The following is a 20423-nucleotide window of genomic DNA, read 5'->3' as shown; positions in this document are numbered from 1 at the left end:
ATCGTAATGGAGATTCCAATATTACGCAAAGGGAAATAGATTTAGCATGTGGTTCAAGAGATTTCCAGGTACGTACAAATTTATTAATCACCCATATGTTTATCAACTCACGATACAATAATTTTGATATGTTTCACATATTATTGTAGGTTAAACACCACAAGGCTATGTTCTATAATGGTCAGAAATTTCGTGTCAAAGTGTTGGATGACACGAAGAAAACTTGTGATTCAGGAATAACTGCAGTCTTTCAAGTGACTAATATTTCATCTAGAAACAACTTACATCCTCAAGAGTCTGAAAATCGATACTATGGCATTTTGGATGAGATAATTGAGTGTGACTTTAGTTCCTTCAAATTAGTACTCTTCGTTGTCAAATGGTACAGGCTATGACTTAATCCAAATGATCCTAATAGAACTGTTATTGAACATGATAATGGATTTACAATGGTTAATACAAGGTCGTTTGAGCTAGTTGGGGATGAGCCTTATGTTCTTCCAAGCCAATGTGAGTAGGTATTTTACTCATAGGTTCCACATAAACCGGGTTGGTCATTTGTTGTTAGACATGAACCGAGAGGAAGGCCAATAAAGTATAATGCGATGGAAGAAGAAGATACCGAAGAAGTAGAAGATGATGTAGATGGTGATCACGATCGACAGTTATTGAATGATGTTCCTGACACAAATTTTCATGAAGAAGAAGAAGAAGATGATGACGATGATGTTGCTATTGATGATGATGATGAAGATGATGTTGATGTTGATGATGATGTTGATGATGATGACGACAACGATGATGGCGAGGAGGATGATGATGACGACAATGATGATGATGACAAGGACGATGATGATGATGATGATGATGATGACAACGAGGATGATGATGATGATGGAATTTAGAGGTATGCCATCAATCCTTAATCTATTTAATATTCATTTCTTGATAGAAATATATTTTTCTTATATATATGGTTACATAGTTTATTCATTATCTATTTAAAAGCTACAAGTTTCAACTACAAATAGAATACTGCTAATCTAAATTAACTATTAATCTAAATTAATTAAATAAAACTATTTAAAACACATATTGATGCGTGAATGTATTGAGCCTTATTTTCTTTCAGGTCAAAAGCATTTGTAAGTGTTTAGTTTAGAAAAGGGAATTCATTAAATATCTATAAAAGGGAGTTGTACCTAGAATAAAATTCATAGGGAAAACATAATATAAGTGCTTACCCAATTTGTTGGTTAATAATTCAAGTATCTCTAACATTTCATTTTAGAATAGGAATAACATTGTATCAATATGTTGATTTACAGACTAAAACTAGAAAACTTATTTGAGTACATGTATTTGGATCTATGGGATTTACACGGTAAGTAAAAAGAAACCAGTAATCCATTTTAAAATTATTATAATGGGTTTTGGAAGAAATTACAGTTATCTTAATTAATATAAAATATCTAACTGAATTTCAAAATGTTATGCAAGTGGCTTTAGTCTAGGTGTTCCCTCCACCTCCACACACATCAAACAACTTCAAATAGCATGACCCCAAGGTGACTAAGCCCTCAACTCATCAGCTGATACAAAAACCCAGTTTTAGCCCTTCACTAGGCCTACTTCCCTAGTAGGCTTATAATGTGAGCCTGATTTAAGTGTTTTATTGTGTACCTTTTAATGTTTTTAATTTTTATGTGATGCTAATGATGGATGTGATTATGATTATGATGTGATTATGCTCACGATAATTGAATTACATTTGCAGGAAGTTGAACCCCTTTCAGGAGCATCCCGCACAGTCTCATGGATCGACAGGTATAAGTCAATACTCCTTATAGATAATCTATTTAATACACTTATCAATAGTAAGATTGATGTCTTCTAAGATCTCTCCCATTTGCAGGTACCAGCGAATAGGTATTTGTCAGAAGTGTCTTCCTCGAGTGAGGGAAATATAGGAATAGAAGAGGAAAGTGAGACATGCAGTTTATCTAGAACAGGGAGATTAACTAGAGGTCAAAGGACTAGAAGGAAATTCAATAAACGCATGAAATTTTTCCTTGCTCAAGGGGGTTCATGTTCTTATGATGATGAGACGGAAGGCGACATCGAGGTGCCCTTAAGGTACCAACATCTACAGAAACATTGGGTACCCAAGGAACTTCCTCCAATAAACACTGATTTTTGTGTTAACAAGAGGATATATCGCATAGCACCATCATCACTACATGGTTTGGGCCTATTTTCTATGGATGAAATAAAGGTGTCTTACAACAAAGTTTCTGAATTGATGGAGTATGTTGGACCATGTTACGATTACAAAAGTTGGATGCATATTGTTAAATATTAAAAAAGTATGCGTAGGTATACCCTCTCGGAAAATTATATACAACAGCAAGACAATAATCAAAGTAAAAGTGTGGCTATATACATTGATGGAAGGCCAAAAGCAATAGGGAATATTGCGGGTTTTATAAATAGTACACAACCTGGGTCAACTATAAAGAAACCCAATTGCATATTTGAGGCGCGCGAGGGAAATCATGTATTCATCTGTGCGATAAAATCAATACGTGCAGGGGAAGAGCTTCTTATTGATTACAATTTGAACCGCATAGATACAAACGAGGGTACTATCATGGGGGTGGTACATACTATTAAACCAACTTCTAATCAATGACTCCAACATACCATTTAGTCAATAAATTTTTGGCTAACATTTTTATACTTCATCTTTGACACAGGGGCACAATATGGAGCAACCGCCCGGAGGGGATGCTGACGATGCTCCCGGCTCATCTACACATGAGCAGGTAAAACTCATTTGTAATTGTGCAAACTAGATAGAAGCAAAATGTTGTTTTTTTAATGTTGTTTTCTTTATTGTTTTGGAGTAATTTTGATAATACTAATACTATTGTTGTCACAGAGGGCTAGTGGTCGGAGGGAGGGAAAGGAACCTGCAGTCCCTCAGTAGGCCCCCCCTGAGGAGGACCCTTTCTATATCGATTTAGCAGAGACCGATGACCCGATCAGTTCGATTAAAATTAATTTTAAAAAAATTAGCAAAGAAATTCTACGTTTGGCAACCATAAAGCCTATGACTCAACAAATAAAAGATAGGGCATCTGAATTGTTGCACACCTCTGAGTCCTTAAAAGTAAGTAGTAATGAAATTTTTAATTATAACAAGATTTCAATAATGGTTTTTATGTTATGCTCTTTTATGGCATTAATTAAAATATGGATGCGTTGTCTTTACAAAAAATTTTGCTTGATTTCGAGCCCCGTTCCCATGATGAGGGTGCTGCAGGTGGTTCAGGTAGATCGCATGTTCCATTCCCCACTTCTATTTTCCACTGAATATATATAGGAATGATCATAATCATTGACAATACATGCTCGAACAATCCTTTTTTTTTAATGCTCTAACAATCTTGTCCATGCTAGTCCACGCGTTCTATATTTATGCATGCTCTAACAATTTTATTCTTCAGCTTCACATCAATTGAATCCTACGATGACGTCGCCTCCATCCAGGACAACCACAAATCTCTTTCCGACTGCTGAGTCAGCAACACGCAGCTTACATGCATCAACTGTTGCACCATCTGTTGGTACACAAATCCCTCTTTTTCTCTCTTATGACAGCAACAAACAGTTTCTTTTTTACAACTTTATAACATCAATTATCATTTGTTCTTTTATACTTCGATCGTGACAAAGACTTATGAAACTTATGAAACTTTTTGCAATAGGACCTGCAACATCATTTCTTGGATGTTCCTATGTTCCTAGTACGGGAACGGTGAAGGATGTCACATTGATCGTCAGCGACGATGAAGGCATTCCATTAAAAGTAGCCAAAGTTCCAGGTGCTTTAAAGTTATTATTATTCTATAGTGATATAATAGTAATTTATTTTTTGATCACTCTTCATCGACTAATGATCCCATGATTGTTTTGTAGGGAATGATCTTTTTTGGAGAAAACTTGGTGATGAGTGTTTGCGAATATTTGGGCCCACCATGTGTACCTGGTGGAACATCATATCCTAACTAAAACCCCAAACCACTATTTTGATTTCATATCATTGCTATAATATTTTTCCTTTTTGTTCATTTCTTGAACTATATTAAAGGTAGCTTCACTTCATTTATGAGTCTAACATGTTTTTTTTACTTAAAAGGTGGAATCACCAATGCAAACTGTTGAAGGATGATCTTATAGAGAGCATGACCCAACTCTTTGGACCTCGTGCATTCAAGAGAAACAAGCTCCTTGAAAAAGCTTGTTTATGTTTGAAGTATATTAGGGACCAATACAGAAAAAATTTACGGGATAACCCCAGGTACGAGCATCCGCCCTATGTTCCTGAGGCTGAGTGGCAGGCTCTGATTTTGGATGGAAAGTATAAAGCTGACAAGAAAAATAATATTACACCAGTGGAGAGTACAGCAAGGTATGTGATACTGTTGAGAATCTAATTATGTACTAATTAACCTCCATATTTATACTATCTAACATATTTAAAACTTTTCGTAGATTGCCTGACACATCAAAGGCAACAAAGGCAAGACTAGAAAAGCATGGGACACACAAGCTCGACTCTAGTGGTTTTTCGAAACTTCAAGAAAGAGTTATAAGTATTAGTAAATGAAAAATTGTATCAAATTTTTTATATAATGTGAAGGGAAATGCTAGGACTCCCTTATTTAGCTCATCAATTATAAATAGGTCAATAGAATATAATAACAGTAGTGGATTTTCATATTCAATATAAACAATTCAACAATTAAAGTCAAGACTCTGCAATCTAGATTAGTGAAGAAAACTTGTGATTCAATAATATGACATTATTTAAAATCTCACCCTTGACTGAATTTTCCTCCAATAGTTGAGAATAAAGGCAGTGATTGAAAGAATGAGGGAATGCAGCAGCACTTGCAGCCATTTTTATTTCCAAAGAGCTGAACTAACTCTTACCCAACTTAAGAATTTGGAGAAAATATGTTGGTACAAGCAAAGCATACAAACACGCAACATTTATATAGTAGATTGATCCATCAAAACTGATCGATTTTTCTCCTATTATATTGTGATGGATATAGATGATTTGCTGTTGATATTTTAACTACCCTCCATTGGTTGATGAAACAATGCAAGTAAAATTCACCATACCACGCAAAAATGTAGGGCTCAGAGTTCAAGAGATGCCTCACAGAAGACGATAAGAGAATTGGCTTCCAACAAGGCTATAGAGTCGTGGCTGAACGGCTACGAGCTAAAATTAGTGTGGAAGGTTCTAATACTGATGCATCTGAGCCACAGGTAAATAAGCTAAATGAAATTTATTTCAAATTGAATACTTTACCAATTAGTCTATTTGATGTTAAGTTCCAATATAAAGTGAGTATATCTGTTTTAAGCAAGCAATGATAACAATGCGTAGGATGTTGGAATGCAACCTGACAATCCTTCTACACAATCTATGGATGTTGAAGGTTCGCATGATGTGCATCCCAGTGGTGGAGGTATACATTTGCTATTAAATTTTTTATATGTAATTGCAATTGGTGTTTGGATTAACGTAACATTTTGTATAGCAGTTGTAGAGGATCAAGGGGTCGATGTTCATGACCATGTTGACGTTGAGTCCAGACAAAATGTTGTGGTCAGATCAGGTAAAGAGACACAGTTATGTTATTTAAAATAATTAAATACTTGTAACAATTATAATAAATTATTTTTAATTTAACTCTTTTATTTGTTATTGCAGAGGACCCCCTTTTGCAACAGCATAGGAATTTGAGATCATCAAGAACAGAGAACAGAACAACTGATGAGGGGGGAATTGATGATGACACTGATGCTCCTCTTAGAGCTTACATAGAAAAAAGAAATAGAAAGAAAAAAAAGAAATGATTGTCACTACATACCTTAATTGATAATGATTGTATTTTATGTCTCAATGAATTTAATTATGTGCTAATGAATGTTCATGAATTATGTGTTAATGCAGAATATTGATGAATGTTGCATGTTAACGAATCTAATGTGTTAATGAATGTTATCATGTGATATTGATTGAATGTTATCATGTGATATTGATTGAATGTTATCATGTGATATTGATTGAATGTTACATTTTATTAATGGTTGAAAGAATGAATGAATGTTAGATGTTAACGGGGAATGTAGAGTGATGTTAGGGGGAGGGGGGTGGGGCCAAATGAGCTTCCACCTTCACGTGGTTGGCCCTGTTTGGCCCTGTTTAGTAGAGAATATTAAACTATTCTCGAAACAAAGTGAAGCTCAATAAGATACTTGTTATTACCTTTTTTTAAAAAAAATTGTGTGCTTTAGCCTTGATTTTTGAGCATGACATTAACCTTTAAAAAACTCCATGGTTAAGAACATTTGGGTTGGAGTGGTGCTTGGGTGGGTAACATCTCAAGAAAGCCCAACGCTTCACCTCCGTGAGCAAACCTAGATGCAATGAGTATTTAGTGTTCTATTCATTCTAATGAGAAAGAAGTTATTGTGAAACACTACTCATAAACATAGACCAATGAGTTTGACTGAAAACTACACAATTGAATCTTGATAGCAACATCACAACATTAAAAAAACTTATAACTTGTTAATGCACAAGAAAATTTTGTGTCAATAACAATAGTTTTTGGCTAGTTGAAAGTAATACTTATCTAAGTTGTTTGTACTTCCTCATGTAAGACATTTGATATTTACTTTATTGATACTAGAAGAAAATATAATGAACTCCTCCTTAGACCATTGAAGATAATAATGCAACAAAACCAAATCTATAAAAATTAAGAAGAGTGTTGACATAAGAGAAAACAAGAGGAGAAAAGAAACATAAGATATATACTCAAATAACCACCCTACCCCAAAACACACGAATGTGTGTTAATTCTCCATATAGGTTGTGATACACTCATAAAATCCAACGCTTCATAAGAGATCACCACTCTAATTTCTTATGAGTTCAAATACCATTTCCTTAAAAAAGCCAAATAAAATTGTCCATTCAATCTTCATCCAAGCCTTCAATATGTAGGCCAAAGAACCTACATTGATTTTCCAAAGCCATAAGCCAATACTTGGTTGAGATAGCTCAATTTACTTATGTGATCCAATGCTTCATAAGGGATCTATGTTTGATAAGTATGGTGTTTCATAGCATACGCCTAGTATTATGCTAGGAACACCAGTGCATGATGATGCAGTGGACTGAATTTTATGTTACAAAATTTGTTGTAGCTTAAGAGGGGAGACAACCAAATTTTAAGTTGAAGCTTCTGCAATTGTCAATTTTGAGATGACAAAATCTATTATAGGGAATTTAATGTTATTATGGTGAATAAAGCAAAGAGGATGTTATTTTTCAAGAGTGGTTTTGAAAGATTTGATTAGAATATGATTGAAAGAATACAAATGGAAGTGCATGTATTTCCATTACTCATTTGTTTGAGGATCTGATAAATTGTCCTAAATCGCTAGGTAAGAGAAACATCCCCAAGATACTCATTGAAAACTATCCTCGTCCTTCAAAGAATGTTATCACAATGCTAAACTAGCATATTCTTACAAAAGAGGTTCAAACTTCCATTACATTCATAGGAAGTTGAGGGGTAGTGCTACTATCATGAAATCATTCTAGAATGTCATTGGATGACTTAAGAAAATTTTCAAAGCTATTCTTCCGAATGCATTAATTTAGTGATTGCATGATGAGATAATTCTTGTGTCATTAACTTCATCAACCCTAGAAGAGGAATGTCGGAAATGTTATTAATGATTGTCAAAGAATGAAAAAAAAATATTGTTCCCATGTTGTAGTGTTTTGTTGAGTGGTTGTCAATTGGAGCATTATGACATATAGGCGATCAAACAAGTCCTCAAGTTTATAAGCGGCACACTTATACTTCCCCTGAAGGCCATTCAAAACATTTGGTGATTCCTTCCAGCTTGAACCTCCACTTCCTCGCAGTTTGACATGTTACTTGGATGGTCTGGCCTTTTAATCAGGCTTCAAATTATTACAAAAATTGTGTTATGGCAAGCCCTAGGCTCATAGCATTGTCTCTATCCATACCTTAATCAATCTGCAAGCTCAATTTAGGATGCAATTTTCTAAAGTCTGCCCAACTAAACTTCCCAAGAAGACCACCCCGCTGAAAGGGATGAGACTCTTCTAACAAATGTGTGTACTATATGCCTAAGGCGGAATAAGGTTTTACCAATGGAAGCCCTCTCGAAACATACAGCAATATTCTTCTCCTCCCCACCAATCACAGCAGTGAATGGATCCATTCTTGTGGTCTAAGATCTATAAGTCGGGGTGTAATTTATTTTTGGCTGGTATGCCCACATTCTTTGGCAGCTGCTCAAATTAAACAACAATTGTTTTCAACATCATCAATGGCTACTTCCATGTCAGTTTGGTCCCATCTCCTGGCAATAAGAACTATTTCATCAAAACCCTAAATCTTACATGGACATTGTATTTTTATTCTGCCATATTTTGTGCAGCTTAATCCCCGATTCCTTCACTTGCCACACAAATTGTGCCAATAAGGGCCTGGTTTTCTTTGGCTGTTTCTACATTGATATTGGTTGGTTTCTGTGACATGTCAACATAAATGTGGGCAACCAATACGCTATTGATTTTGGGAGGATGTAAGATGCTACATGCCTATCAACCCCAAATAATACAAAATACGTTTAATTTATAAATAACAATGTGCATGGTTGGGGTTAACGAATAGTTCATCCATGTGCTTGGTTCTGATTTGATGAAAACTAAATCTCTTAATAACCTACCTCAAAAAAAAAATTGGCAATTGAGATTGGATATTAAAAACCACATATCTTGTTGTTTGGATGGTTTGCTTGTAACTATGTAATTAATGCATTGGATTCTGGTTGGATCAGAATTTTGCTAATACCCATTTTGTCTGAATTGTTAAGGTAGCTCTTCCACAAGAATTTTTTTCTGCTTTAGATAACTTGCATTTCATTGCAGGTTTCTGCGGTGTATTGATTGGAAAGTAATAGTGGCTCATTTCAAAAAATTATCAAATTTGTGGGATACTCAGCTTCAGAACCTGCACAAACATACTCATGTTAAATATTTTTATGGATCTGTCCAAAGAGTTCTCTTAGAGATTGCAAGTTCTTGCAATCCATACTACTAAACAGAATTGCTTCTGCGAAGATTGTGCAACAAGTGGATTTAAAGAACTAATAAAATTTAGAATAGATAAGTGTGATTGCTGTCGTTTGGAAAGAATGCATGTTTTATGCTTCTCAATAACTTTTCTTACATCGTTCTTTGTTACCTCTTACAGGAACTAGGATGACGGTAGGAGAGGTGGACAACAGTGTTTGGAGTTCTCTTCGGTGATTTAGGTAAAATGCCATTATGCAATTCCATGCTCTATGGTGTTCTGATTTGGTTTGATAGCTTCTTCTGTTGTGAAATTTGGATTTTTAGCCTTTGTCCCTGTTTAATACTGGTGTACAAATTTGTTATAGATTTGGAGTCTCAATTTTACTATTGAGTTTGTGTTCCTTATCTCTTATGTGCTCTTTAACCTTGAGCAGTCAAATGATGAAAACATTGACAATATCTAGTTAGGGCTGTGTAATATTGTTCCATGCCTTCACTGGCCTAAATTTAGTTGTTGTAGGTATTGGTCTCTTGGATTGTTTAGTTCTACCAATCCACCATTCTACATCGTTATTCTGCAGGATCCTTGAGGTTGTCAGCCTCTAAAAACTTATACCAAAACCATTCTGCCCTGAAATCCTCACGCTGCTACTTGTGATGGCCGGGAAATTCAGTTTGCCTGTCTTTACTGGTGGCTGTGTCAAATTGCATGACCTCCAAGCAAGCTGTTGTTTCACACTGGGGTCTTTCTGATGGGATCCATTAAAGTTCGGATAAATTACATCTACATAGGCAGGTGTATGAGCCACTTCATTGAACTTCATATTTTGCATTGCAAAATTTGCTTTAGGTGTTTTGTAATTAATTAGCATCTCATCATCTTATTCAAATTCCATTTTTATTCTTTAATTGTAACAAGCTCGATTTTACATATAATGATGTGTGTGTTATGTTCTTCTGTTTAAGATAGTATGGTCCTGTAATTCACTAACTTCAATGTCTGATTCCTGTTACTATGATTTAATTTGACACTTGGTTATTGATATAAATTAAAGCAAGCTTGTATATATCTCTATTGGCACAACCCATGGAGCTTCATCCTCATACCAGTGATTCTTTAGCAAGCTACACCTTATGAGAATCACAATGTTATAGTAAAAAGTATAAATTCTAGAAGCATGGGTAGCAAAAAGGCGAGAATATATATTTCATTTAGCCACGTAATGGAGTCAGAAGATCGAGAGGATGTCGTTACCATCTCCAACACCACCTGAGGGAGCAACAACAAGGCACCGGCAAACAATATGTGTACAACCAACCTCCACGATAAGAAGAGCAAATGGAATGGAAGTTTCTCGGCACGCCATCCAATTGCTTGATATGACTCGTAGGCCCATTGATCTGACGCTTTGGGGCTCAGCAGCCGAGCAAGTGGGCATTGAATTGCAACAAAGCTACTACTTGCAAGACACTACAGTTCTAGTGGTTAAGGGAGGCCGTGTTACTGAGTTCAATGGAAGAGTACTCAACACCACAGGTAATACACAACTGATGATCAATCTCCAAATTCCAGAGACAGTGGAGTTAAAGTCATGGTTCGATGACAATGTTAAGGACAACAGTGAGCCATCGATTAGCTATGCCCCACAACCTCCTGCAGTATTGAGAATGACAATTCATGACATACATGATCAAACTGTGCATTCTACTTGTGCTATAAAGTGCATCGTGAAAGCAACCATTATAGAGGTCAACACAGACAAGCTATCCTACCCAGCTTGCCCCAACCAAGTGGCAGGAAAGCAATGCAAGAAAAAGTTGTCTGAAAATGCAAATGAAGAATGGTACGATAAAAAATGCGACAAGCAGTTTACGGAATGCAATTATAGCTACATGGTCTGCCTATAATTGCAAGACCACACTGGGGAGCTATGGGCAACCACATTGAGCAATACAAGTGCTCGACATGACTGCGAACACATTGCTAGAGCTAGCAGCTGAAGATGATGCTTGTGGCAGGGCCGTTGTGGCGGCGACGGTAGTTGGCTTCGTCGCCACAGCGGCCCCGCCATATTGCTAACCACGGACGTCGTAATTGCGATGTTCGCACGTGCATTGCGACGAAATAAGCGTCGCATGCATAGTGACGTCGTCGCAATTGATGATTTTACGTTGTAATTGTGACACATTCGCAAACATTGCGACAGCTAGCAGCGTCGACAGCAACGCTACCACGCTCCTAGCACCGTTGCAAGTTTCCATGGACATCGCAAGTGCGACGCCCACGAAAGAATTGTAAAGGCTCCCACCTCAGCGAACCCGTGGGCAAATGCCGATGCCACCCCATCGAAATGCGTGGTGAAGACGTCAGAATTGTGACGGGAACCACATCCATTGCGACGGGAGCAATGATGGGTTAGAATGTTGAGCTTGCGACGGATAGGCATCAAAATTGTGACGTCCAAGAATAGACATCGTAATTTGTGACTAAAAAACAATGACATATGCTGTCGTCGCAGTGGAGACACATTTGCATCACAATTCCAACACTTGGCCGTCGCAAATCGATGCCAAATGTATTAGTGTCTAGAAAATAAGCATGTATCAATTGTAGGATCAAGATAGAATATGTTACCCTTTGTTTGCATTCATGTTCCAATCATATTACCTTCAGCATCAAAGATCTTGACCTTTCTTTTCATCAAAGATCTTGACCTTTCTTTTCTCAAATTCTAGCTTGTAACCTGAGTTATTCAACTATGCAACACTCAAAATATTATATTTAAGTCCTTAAACCCAATATGCAGATCGTCACATCTAATCTTATCATTCAATATTGGTGATCATCTAGCTTTCACCAGCCATGGAACATCATTACCAAGCTTAATAGTTCCATCATCGTCAATTTCTTCAAATTGATCAAACTCACTTAGATCACCAAACATGTGATGTGAGCAACCACTATCAATAATCCATGAATCATTCTTACTAATATGTAAAATAAGGGTAGTTTCACTTTCATACCTCTCTCCATTTGGATCTTTCTTGATTGCGATATAAATCATTTCAACTACTTCCTTTTCTTCATCAAAACTAGACTCGATATGCTCTTCCTCATCTATGTAGTGTGACTTCTTTCCTTTGTCTTTGTAGTCTATGTTCTTCATGTACTTAAAATATTTCTTGTCATTTATATCAGTCTTAATTCTATTAGGATATTTAGTAGCAAAGTGACAACCTCATTACATTTGAAATGGGTCAAGGGAAATTTACCTTTGTATTTACCTTCACCTCTTGATAAGATTCTTGCAGGAAATGCTTCAAGATCATCTAGATCATCTTTACATTCAGACTCACTTTCTTCTTTACTTTTCTTCTCTTTATTCATATTGTTGATTGTTAGTGAAGACTTGAATGTTTTTCTCATAGTAACCATACTATTGTCATAATTTATTATCTCAAATGCAATCAACTAATCAACTAGACAATCAAGTGTCAGATAATTACGAAGCATGGCTCTTACTTCTTGAATTGCAGAAACTTTAATAGCATAGACAGGCAGAAGAGTTCTAAGAATTTTACTTACAATTTCAGAATCAATGATAGTTCCTCTAGTAGCTTTGATTGCACTTACAACATCATTGATTGATTTGGTTCACATATTGTGCAACATTCTCACCTTCTTTAATTCTCGTGTAATCATACTTACCTCTCAAACTTTTAACTTTGGCTCTCCTTACATTATCATCTCCTCCATGTAATAGTTTCAGCTTATCCCACATTTGTTTAATGTTAGCACAATTCTAAATATCATCAAACTCGAAATCATTGAGAGAATATGCAATCTCAATCATCAACCTATTGTGATTCCTCTTTGCATTTGTTTGTTCCACAGTCAAGGGACCAGCAAGTGTAGTTTATTAATTATCTAACTTTCATGTGAAATTATATCCAATGCCAAATAGATGCATCTTCATTCAGTCTTCCATTGAGGAAAAGTTCTCCTTGTTTAGTTTTGGTACCTCTCTCTTATACATCTTTGATCTTTAGCTCAAGTTCATTTAAACTTCTTTCTCCAAGAACTGTTCTCTGATATGAATTGTTAGGTAATTGAGAGGGGGAGTGAATCGTTTATGTCCAGTTAACATACAATCCCTTTAAAAAAAACTAAGCACCAAAAAAATTTCATAAAATTCAACAAAAATCACTCGACGTAACCATTCAACTTATCACTTAACTCTTTATGTCACTTTATACCAAACTATTAACAAACTATTCTTTGCATTATCGAGTATTAGTAAAATTTCTAGTTATTTCCTAGTGATTACTTAGTTATTACCGAGTTGTAGAAAACTATAAAAAACATGTAAAATAACTTGCAACACAAATAACATTCACATTTAACACCGTGATTTTAACATGGAAACCCTGTGAAGGGAAAAAACACCCAGGACCAACAACCCAAAAAAATTCACTCTTCGAAAGTGAGTTCTGCTAGGAGTCAACCTTGTTAAAGATTACATACACATTATTAATGTGACCTTGTTTGAGAATTTCACCAAGATATCATCTAGACCTTATCACTCCTTGTTTCAGACAAAAGAGTGGCCTAATTTAAAGGACTTACACACACCACTAATCGATGTTACCATATAGGATTTCACAAACTTGTTAGGTCCACTCAGTACTTCCAAGATTTTTACTACAATGGTTAAAAAGTAATGATAGAAATGATCTATTAAGAATAGAAACCACCTTTTCTTGTTCAGATCACTATTCCTTGCTCTTGTCTATTTCTAATCTCTCATCTTGGTCTCCTTTCACTCTATTCCCTTGACTAGATGCTTAGAGCCAACTCTTTCTCCTTTCTCTTCTTGGTTCACTTGGCTCAACTATCTTCTTTCTACTTCCTCAATAGTTCACACTTTGATCTCTTCTCTTGCATTCGATCAACAACTTTAGCATAATTAACTCTAGACCAACATAATTATCATCAGTAGCCTAAAATTGTCTCAGTCTCCTTAAATGATCATCTTCAAGCTTCAAGATTGTTCCATATTTTATTGCTTAATCACAATCATCAAACTTAGGTTCATACCAAATTTCTAGATTCAAAAATTCATACAATGAATTAGACACTAAGAAAATATAACTTGCATAGAACTTGGTGTCCATCATTATCCTTCTCCAATCTCTGTCATCATATCCTTCTTGAACTTTCCCAGTCGTAGATCTTGTAACAAACTTTGACTCATCCCTTGGATCATCTCAAACTTTCCAATTTTTTTTATCAAAAGTCAACCTTAGAATCCAATTCTCCAAACTTGTTCATCTAGTTGTTACTAGATAAACATAAAATTTACTCATGTAATATATTACTCAATTATTACTAGACTTGCTCAGTCGATAATAAATTTCCCTTCTTCCTTTGCCAATGCTTGAGCAACATTGTAGTCACTCGGTGAATACAGTATCCCTTCATTAACCTTGTCATGCGGTTAATCTTGTATTCTGAAATAATATATTATTATAAAATAATCAAACCAATATTACATTATCATTGTCCAACTCATTCAAGTACCCATTGAATACCTTACATGTCAACTCTGTCTTCATCATACTTTCTTCAAATCCTCTTCATCAATCTAATGATATAGTACTCTACAGAGTTAGCGCAATGTCTAGCCAACTAAGACTTTGCCATCAATGACAATATAGAAAGCTATATGACTCTCTTATAGACATTAGTAGCATTATCAGTTCGGACTAACAATATCCCATTATCAATTGGGACTAACAATGATATCTTGGTTCAGTAGAAAATAATCATCAATAGCTAAGAGCTCCACAAAAGTAGAGTATATTGTAGCATCTATTGGACCACAAGAGGCAGTATGGTTGAGAAAACTTCTAGTTGGATTATTTGGGAAACCACTAGAATCTGTCATCATTTATTGTGGCAACCAAAGTTGTATAAAACTCTCCTTGAATCTAGTGTTCCATAACAAATCAAAATACTTAGAGATACCATGTCACTACATCTAAGGCATGGTGAAGAAGAATGTAGTCAAGATGAAGTATGTTATTATAGATAACCAGATAGAAGACATCCTCACCAAACCTCTTGCAAAAACAAAGTTAGAACACTTCTAAGGTAAACTTGGTATGGCTGTATTATCAAGAATGAGTCTCAACACCTTTGGTTTTTGTACTAATAAATACTACTATTTTATCATAAGTGTTATTTCATATTTCACTGGGCCCTATGTACATCATGAAGAAGTGAAAACTTCTAAATGATTATCACTTGTATTCTTATAATTTATTGTAAGGTGATGATCTTATAATAACTTAATCTTGTATCATGATGGATATCATATGGTTAATATCTAGGTAGGTCTTGATAGACTATATCTTGTAAATCAATATCAATTAAGGTATCATCTAATACATATATGTGAGTTGTATTGTATAGATATATCATGGTGGATTTAATAACCATTGACAAGCCATGAATTTGATGCCCCCATGGTAAGTATCATATGAGTGATATGTGTGCACATACCTTATGGACATATCGAGTACTTAGTGAATATCATGAGATTTGATATTCATAGGATAAGACATGAATTTGGTGTCCCTGTGATAAGTATCATATGAGTGATACATGTGCACATACCTTATGGGCATATTGAGTACTTAGTGAATATCACAAGATGTGATATTTGTAGGTCATTACTTTGAGTATTTGGTGAATATCATGAGACTTGACATTTGTAGGCCATTACTCTTAATATCTAGTGGATATCTTGCATCAAGGTATTTGTGGACATGGCATACAATTTAATTATATTTTTATGGTGAATATCTTGTAGTAAAATATCCATGGACATGCCATACAATCTAATATCACATTGAGGTATCTTCCCTGTTGCAGGGGGTTGGTCACGGGTTCTAGTCTCCCCCATCCTCGTGGTACCGGTGGGCGTGTCGCGCCAGCGCTACCGGTCACATTAAAAAGTTTACCAGGCGCACTGCAGTTTATAGGGGGGCCGTGTTGCACCAATTCCTACAGTCATATATATATATATATATATATATATATATCACATTGAGGTGATATATCTTCTTTCACTTTGTGATTGATGTACTCATGATCCTCCCTAGCTAAGAGAGAGTGTTACTAATTTCTAGCTTCAGTCAAATAAAGTCATGTGTGTATGTGTGTGTGCACGTGTGTGTGTGTGTGTGCGTGTGTGCACATGCGTGTGTGTATAATTGGAAAAAAAAATTACTAAAGAAGTTAATATTAAAAATTAATACTATAAATTTATATATATATATATACAAAGATTATTATAAATAATATTGACCTAATTAGGTTGACCGATTATTTAATTAAATAAAGCAGAGTGATTATGTGGACTGACATCTTTATAGGTTGACTCCATATTGATTTGCATTGTTAAGTTGTGGGAATAAATCGTGGAGACATGTTCATTTTTGGGCATGCCTCCACAAATGTTCCTTCACCTTCATACTTATATGTCATCGAGGGACTATAAATAAGATATAACAAACACAAAATATAATAAGCCTTCTAAGTTCCCTTTGCAACGAAGGTTGATCTACAATAGAAGTTGAAACAAACCATAGTAGTGTACAGTCTACAAATTATATAATAATTAAACAATCAAAATTTTTCATTGTCATTATTCATAGTTAGTATCAAAATTATTGTATTATTTTAAAGATTTCCCTACATGAATTTGTTCCAAAACTTTAACACTTGGCTTTATCCGCTATGAGTAATGCAATTTGAAAATTTATTGATACTCATTCTTATTTGATAATGTTCAATAATTTCTTTTTCATTCCCTTTTCATCTAGCATGTTGACTTGGATAAGGAATTTTTCCAACTCCAATGTAGGGTCAAATTCCTTCTCATGACTCATTTTCATCATTTCCCCTAACCAATATGGAACAACAATGCGTTGATCATATACTAGCAACTATTATTGTCCCTACATCATCCCTTCATTAATTTCCTCTTCTATGATGGGACTTTTGGCCTTGTGAAAGGGGCACCTATCTATTTAATGGGAACTTATGTCTTTTTAGTAAGGACTTCTACCTATGTATTGGGGACTTTCTCTTTTGCAACTGGTTAATCTAATATGGTCTTAAGGTCTTCCTCAATAGTATCCCCTTTCTCTTGATTTATCTATTGAGTGAACCTTCTTAAGCATTAATGTTTTCTCTATCTTGTACGAGCTAACTTATTTGATGTTTTTTCAACATCCTTATCCCATTGTTCCAACTTCCTCCCTTGTGAAAGGCTCAATCTCCTATAAGCTTAAGGACTAGCTACAGGATGTTGGTATTATCATTGGCCTTGGCTTCTTTTATGGAGGTTCTTCACTATGCACATCAAGTGTGTTTCTGAATTGTAGTTCTTAGGCAAGACTCTTATGTTTTCCTTAAGAAAAAAAATCTTGTGGAATCCCCCCTTCTTCTATTTTGACCCCTGGTGATTGCCTCACATCATCCCACCATGCCTAATGTCCCATCAACTCATAAGTTAAGATATCCTTGATCACCTTCAATTGTTGAGTTGACACTTGACCCACCGTTTTATGAATTTCATGACTAGTTCCAATATTGAATCGAGATCCAATATTTCTTTTCTAGACAAATCATATGGCTACATGATCTCCCCAATTTCCATCTTGTATCTATATTGGACTACATTTGTATCTTCTTCTACTTGGCATGCTACATGGATGATTTTGTGTGCCCTAATCATTTTGAGCGACAACTTGGAGAACATTCTCTTCCTAATTTTATATTCATCTACAACATTATCCAATAAATCTATGAGGTGGAGCCTACGTTAGTATTTATATCACACAAAACTCTAATTTGGTTTATGTGGATCATAATCATTTCTTGCTAGGTAATGTGCTAGATTGTAAAAATGTAATTTATTAGTTGATTTTTTCAGCTACCTATAAACATGGATACATTTCAACCTCATCTCCTATGGTGATTGGAAACTAAAGTTCTAAATTCTTCTTCTAGATTATTTTGTACATGGTCATGCTTGGTGACCTCCAAAAACACCATCTTATCAGTCAAATATCTCAGAAGTCTATGTGTCTCAAAAAACATTCCTACAACCTAATGTAGTAGAAAGTCAAGAACTGGATGAATGATGTCATGCACATCTCTACCAACTTTATCGCCTAATTTGAAATCCTTATATGGAAGTTGAGTCACAAATTTGTGATTTATATGTATGATAAAGGTATCATTGACCCTTATAAATTCATCTTTGGCATAAGGGTACAAATGGGGATAATATTTGTGCACATCCATATGACTTGGACAACTTCTTATTGGCCCCTTGTGCCTTAACCATTCATACCTTGTCTTTCTAACGAACATGTATATGATGTAAGAGTTTATTTAGAATCTCTTTAATTACTCTAAATTTCTAATTTGTTCATCCAAATTATCACTAACCATCCTGGCCTAATCCACAGCATTGATCCCTTCTATTACCTACTCAATGAAGTAGTATATCCACTACTCAATATGTATGATTGTGGACTTCTAAATATCCTACTTAACACCATCACCAAATCGCTATGCTCTTGTTAAATGTCTAACAACATCAACTACTTAGGTAACTTAGAATGGTGAGTCTTGATCCTCCATAGACATTTTTAATTGATTATACAATCACAGTGATCAATAAAAAAAGTGTAGAATCTAAGTGCATTATCTTTTGTCCTTAGCACCATTGATTTGTATGTCGAGATTCTAAAAGATTTAGAAATCATTAGAGGAGAAAGGTCACTTTGCACCTTAGCATCTAGGCATCTGATTGTTCTATCTTCTAGATTATAATGTCTATCACCCTATGATTAATTATGCATGTTGGATAGCTAGAAAAATTGAATTGTTGTTGCAAACCTATTCTTGGCTATCTAGTTGGCTAGGTATGTGGGAGTATGTTCCTTGTAGCCAAACATCCTTGTATTGAATTAACTCATGTTGAGGCAGCCCAAATTCGTATCCACTAATATATTTCCACTTTGACCCAACCTTTGACTCCAAATGAAAACACCTTTTCTCATTCTTAATCAAGGTCGGTCTAGAAAAACTTGATCATGTGGGCTCTATCATTCTCTTTCCTGCAAAACCAAATTCAATGTCTTCAGTCACTGAACAAATTATAACTTAAGAAAAGAAAATTTAAGAACTCACTACTAGATTTCTTCTCTCTAGAAAGGAATTTTATCTCTCCAAGGATTTATGCCCCTTCTCTAACTTTACAAACTTACTATTCAAAATTGCCTTCTCTTCAAATGTCACAATTTCTTCCTCTACTACTTTGAGCTCTTTCCAAGATCACCTCTCTCTAGAAAGAGATTTTTTCTCTCCAAAGATATCTCTTCAAAATGTGTGCTTCCTCATTGAGACTCGCACTTCATTGCAACTTCTTCAAAAAATTCACCATCAACTCTTGCCTCTACAATTCTTCGATGTGAGAATAAAATGAGAATTCAACTCTTCTTGGGAAGGCATCTATATTGAATTATCTTTTATGTTGCAATTCTAAGAGAGATTTTCATATACAACTCACCAATTGTCTCCAAGTTTCCATTATTTTCAAAAGATGTCATTTTGAATATTTAATTTTTTTGTCAAGTTTTGTTATGGGTGTATACTTAAATAGATTACATTTCAATACTTTGTTCATCATATTATTTCCAATATTTTAATTAATTATTCAACATTTTAAAAAAATCAACACTTTCCAATTTTCATCTCCATCTCTACTTAGATTTTGATTTTGACAAATTCCAAATCCACCATTACAGCTTTTTTTTAGTTGTCTTCAACATTTAAACAAAAAGAAAGGCAAAAACCTTAGTTCTTGCTAAAGGCAGATAACTATTGGAACCATAAGATGCCAAATTTTTTTGGAAAACCAATCAGATTCATAGATTTTTGGAGCTTAATTATATTTTACAAAGTTCTATAATTTCAACATATTTTCAAAAATATTATAATACCATTTATTGAGAATCTTATTGACTACGAGTAAAAAGATAACAAAAATAATAATATTTTCATTTGAAAAAAATCAATAAAATTGAACCTAATTGTTCCAAAAGGTACAAAGGATCAAAGTATACTAATATA

The sequence above is a fragment of the Cupressus sempervirens genome, chromosome 7 (genome assembly GCF_028749045.1).
Source record: "Cupressus sempervirens isolate cs-2001-9-10 chromosome 7, ASM2874904v1, whole genome shotgun sequence".
NCBI lineage: Eukaryota > Viridiplantae > Streptophyta > Pinopsida > Cupressales > Cupressaceae > Cupressus > Cupressus sempervirens.
Note: the sequence above shows the minus strand (reverse complement) of the source record.